Below are 5,377 nucleotides of genomic sequence, written 5' to 3' on the forward strand. Positions count from 1 at the left end.
AGATAAGAAAGTTAAAATGTTATTAAATAAAAATAGGAACAATTTATTGAGTACCTTTAATAAACCAACCCAGCAATTTGTGAGTGATTGCTTAGTACTGAAAGGTGGTGTGACTTTGTGGAAAGTGCACAGGCTTTGGAATCAGAACTGAGTTCAAAGCCCATCTCTGTAGCTTACTAACTCTACAAACACTGGGAAAGTCACTTAACTTTCCTGATTCTTGGTTTTTATAGGAATAAATTAAATATTGAATGTAAAGTATATGAACACATTTAATAAATAAAAGCTATTATTATGAATTCCACCATTTAACAACCCGAACTGTTAAGTACTTTTATTAACCCATCTTAGAGAATAGTTTAGAGAAGTAAAAAGACAGAATCAAGGTCATGCAGAAAATCAAGAGAGAGGCTAGAAAAGGATCTAGGTATACATGAAAACTTGGTATAAAATAAAAGTGTCAATTTGATCAGTAAGGAGAGGATGACCTTGTAAAAGTACTAGAAACCTGGCCTTCATATGAAAAAAATATATATATCATACACAAAAATAAAACTACAGTAAATACTTGAAGGTGGAAAATCATTAAAATATTAAAAGAAAATATATGCAAATATCTTATAACCTCAGGTTTCTAAAAAAGTTTAAATGATATAAAAGCAGAAATTATAAAACAAAATTTATTCACTCAAAATATTAGTTTTGTTCAACAAGTCATAAATAAAGATAAAACACAAGCAAGAAACAGAGAATTTATTTGCATTATAAATATCAAAGAATGAGCATCCAAAATATATAAAGAAATCCCATAGCTCTACGAGAGAAAGACAAAAACACCAATAAAAAAAAAAAAGCAAAGAAAATTAACAAGAATTTCAGACAAAGAATTCTGAAAGGCCAAAAAAACATATGAGAAGTTGCTAAATCTCAAAAGTAATCCAGGAAATCCCAAATTAAATCAATAACGAGATACCATTTTTCATCTATCTCACTAACAAAAAAAATTAGTTGAAGGACATCATGTTTTGGCAAAAACGTAGAGAAATGGAACTGCTCATATACTTGTAAGAGAAAGTAAACTGATAAAATACTATGGTAAGCAATGTCACAATATCTAGTAAAGTAGATGTTTCATACTTTATGAACCAGCAATCCCAATATTATACATACTGCCATGAAAAATTGTCACACATATGCATATTGTTTATAATGGGAAAAAAATAGAAATGATCTAAGAAGGTTAAGGGAAAAATAGGTTGTAATTTATTCATAGAATAATTATCAAAAGTTAAAATAAGTAAAGATACAGATATATTGATAATCCCAAACATAATTTTGAAGTAAAAAAACAGACTGTACAAGATGTACAGTATGACAAGATTCATGAAAAAAGAGCAGACAGAATATTTATTATTCAGCATTGAATTCATAAGCACATGAAAATATTAAGAATATACTTGCAAGATAAAGTAAATTCAGGATAGTCATTATGTGTGTTGTTTAGGAGGGGGGAAGAGAAAAGAGAAGGCTCATATACATGGGGATGATAGGCAAAGGAGACATAAATTTTTTTTGTACTACTTTACTCTATTTAAAAAGAAAAATAATTAGCCTACAGGGAAGTACAAATTAAGTGCAGATTAAAACCAAAATGAGATGTCATATTATAGCCACTAAGATAGTCAAAATAAAAAAAAGACAATAGCAAATAGTAAGGATGCAGAGAAATAGGAATCCTCACACACTTCCAGTAGCAATGTAAAATGGTACAAACATTTTTTTTAAATTGCAGATACTTGAAATGTTAAACATAAAGTTCTTAGATAATGAAGCAATTACACTCCTATATATATAACCATGAAAACTGAAAACATATTCCCACAAAAAAAGCTTGTACACGAGTGTTCATAGTAGCATTGCTCATAATAGCCCAAATGAGGATATATCTCAAGTTTCTATCAAACTATGAATGGATAAACAAAATGTCATATAGCTATATAATGGACTATCACTCAGAAATAAACAGCAATGAAGTACTAATATATGCTACAACATGGATGAACCTAAAATCATCATGATATGTGAAAGGAGCTCTTCTCATGCATGGTATGATTCCATTTACAGGAAATATCCATAAAAGTGAACTCCATAAAGATAGAAAGTAGTTTATTGGTTGCCTGGAGTTCGGGGAGGGAACAGAATAAATGTAAATGATATGAGAAATTATATTTAAGAGAAATAAATGTTTTACTACTACATTATGGTAATGGATGCATAACTTACTAAATTTACTTAAGTGTGGATTCTATTATATGTAAATTACACGTTAAAAAAAAGAATGAGGAGAACTTCTGGTCAGGATGGTAGAGTAGGTAATCGCTGTGCTCATCTCTTCCTACGACCACATCAAAATTACAACTAAATTGAAGAACAACTGCTCCTGAGAACAACCTGAATAGTGGATGAACATAAGTCCTGTAAGTAAGGACATATAGAAGAAGCCACCTGGGGACTGATAGGAGGGGTGGGGAGCTGAAATAGCTTTGTCGCACACCTAGGTATAGTGGTTAAGAATTGGGAGGGATATCTGGGCTGTGGAGTTCCCCACTGAAGAGGGAGGACTCGCAGCCCCACACCAGACTCCCCAGCCCAGAGAACCAGTGCTAGGGGGAAGAGTCACCACGACATCTGGATGTGAAAAACAGAAACTCAGCTCAGATGAGATGCAAGGCCCTGAGCACAGACTCGCTCGCACTCACCCTAACCTCCAGAAAAGGGACAGCAGCTCAAAAATTGGGAAGGACATATGTGGAGAAACTGAATTGTCTGCCTTCAGAGTAAGGGCTGGGGGGCACCTCTTTCCAGGACAAAGTGCTAGGAGGCACCATTGTTTATGTGTTGAGCCCTCCACCCCATGCACAGCCTGCAGGTATAGGCAGATGATGAATCTGAGTCTCCATTAACCTGGCTAACACCACTCTGGCACCACCCTGGTGAGTCTCTGAGACCCTGATCCACTCAGTCCATGCACCTGGCCTAAACCTCTTTCAGAGGCTAATCCACACAAGTGGCCAGCCTGGGCCCATGCTGCAGTATTTCCTAGAATCTATCAAAGGTCTACGAAATCAAAACAAAGAGCAGCTGGCTTCATGCTTCATACCTCTTATTAAGTGGCCCCAAGCATGGCACTAGTGGCAGCCAGCCTCAGTTCATAGTATAACCAATCCCAGGTGCTTCCAACCCCAACACAGGCAGCTATCAACCACAGACCACTTTGCAGATCCCGTCTGGTAGCCCCAGGCCAGACAGAGGCAGTGGCTGATCTTGGCCTTTACTGGGGCCCCTCCAAAGAGGCTCCAGAACCAACACACAAGCTGGCTGGCTTCAGATGACAGCAGAGCACCACCCAATTAGTACCACAAATGATACACCCAAAACAGTGTACTTGGCAGGTACCAGAGCCCCGCTAAAACAAATCCTGCTCCAGAGGGTCAGCTCCCATGCCACAGCTTGTCTGCTGTTATCACAGCCAGTACTCAGTCAGCCTGAGGGTCAATCTTACCCACTGCAGGGGCAACAGCAATCAAGGCTCAACTGCAACAGGAGGGCACAAACAACCCACACAAGGGACACATCTGGAACACCCAGCTCAGGTAAACGGGAGACTGCACCGCTGGGCCCCATAGGACACCTACTACATAAGCTCATGCTTCCAGGACCAGGAGACATAGCAGATCTACCTAATACGTAGGAAAAAAAAAACACAGAGAGGCAAGCAAAATGAGGAGATAAACATGTTCAAAATTAAAGAAAAGGTCAAAACTCCAGAAAAAAGACTAAACAAAATGGAGGCAAGAGATCTAACACCAGTTATAAGGATGCAATATGACCTCAGTGAGAATTCAACAAAAAGATATGAAACATAAAAAATGAAATAGAGAAGTTCTAGTCAAGATGGTGGAGTAGGTAAATGTTGCATTTGCCGCTTCCCATGACCACATTAAAATTGCAACTAAATTATAGAACAATCAATCTGGAGAATTATCTGAAGACTAGCTGAACAGAATGCCTATAATTAAGGATATAAAGAAGAGGCCACACTGAGACCCTTAGTAGGGGCAGAGACACAAAACGGGCTGACTCCAAACCCATGAGAATTGGGAGGGCCATCTTGGGTGCAGAGGTACCCCCAGAGGAGCAAGTGGCCCCAGGCCCATACCTGGCTCCCCAGCCCCGGGTTCCAGTGCTAGGAAGAGGAGCCTCTACAACTTCTGGCTGTGAAAACCAGTGGGGATTCCAACGACCTGGGTGGGACAGAAGACTGCTGGAAACACAGATGTCTCCTTAAAGGGCCCACACGGAGACTTGCTCATTCATAGACACTTGCCCTGGGCTCTAGCAGAGGGACAGCAGCTCGGGAGGTGCCAGAAACATACGGGGAGAGACTTAGTTGTGTGGCTTCTGGGTATTAATCTGAAGGAACCCAAAATACCACTTCAAAGGGACACATGCAACTATATGTTCATAGCAGCATTATTTATAATAGCCAAGATAGGAAGGCAACCTGGGTGTCCATCAATGGATGAATGGATAAAGAAGAGGTGGTGCATACATACAATGAAGTATTACTCAGCCATAAAAATGAATGAAATCTTACCATCTGCAACAACAAGGAAACATAAAAATGGAGATAGAAAACAAAAAAAGAACCAGTCAGAAGTGAAGAATACAGTAATTGAAATGAAGACTATATTAGAGGGAATCAACAGTAGATTAAATGAAACAGGATCAAATCAGCAATTTATAAGATAAGGTAGCAGAAAACACTCAATCAGAACAGCAACAAGAAAAAAGAATCTAAAAAATTAAGAATACTTTAAGCAGCCTCTGGGACATTAAGCGTACCAACATTCGCATCACAGGGGCACTAGAAAAAGAAGAGAGAGAGCAAGAAAATGAAAAACGATTTGAAGAAATAATGATGGAAAACTTCCCTAATCTAGCGAAGAAAATAGACATACAAGTCCAGGAAGCTCAGATAGTCCCAAACAAGATGAACCCAAAGAGGCCCACACCAAGACACATCATTAAAATGCCAAAGGTTAAAGACAAAGAGAGAATCTTAAAAGCAGCAAGTTAAAGGCATCTAGTTACCTACAAGGGAGCTCCCGTAAAACTGTCAGCTGATTTCTCAATGAAAGTTGCAGGCCAATCCCCAGAAGGGATTGGCAGGAAATATTCAAAGTGATGAAAAGCAAGGACCTACAATCGAGATGACTACCCAGCCAAGCTATCATTTAGAATTAAAGAACAGATAAAGACCTTCCCAGACAAGAAAATGATAAAGGATTTCATCACCACTAAACCAGTAATACAG

The 5,377-nt window shown here is 38.4% G+C and overlaps 1 protein-coding gene across 1 annotated transcript in view; it reads right to left on the minus strand.

Moving 5' to 3' along the window:
- Positions 1–5,377, minus strand: part of FAAH2 (fatty acid amide hydrolase 2) — a 67,603-nt gene that overhangs the window by 34,132 nt on the left and 28,094 nt on the right. The gene's annotated exons all lie outside the window — the stretch shown is intronic.

Source organism: Pteropus alecto, unplaced genomic scaffold (genome assembly GCF_000325575.1).
Source record: "Pteropus alecto unplaced genomic scaffold, ASM32557v1 scaffold312, whole genome shotgun sequence".
In the NCBI taxonomy this organism is placed as follows: domain Eukaryota; kingdom Metazoa; phylum Chordata; class Mammalia; order Chiroptera; family Pteropodidae; genus Pteropus; species Pteropus alecto.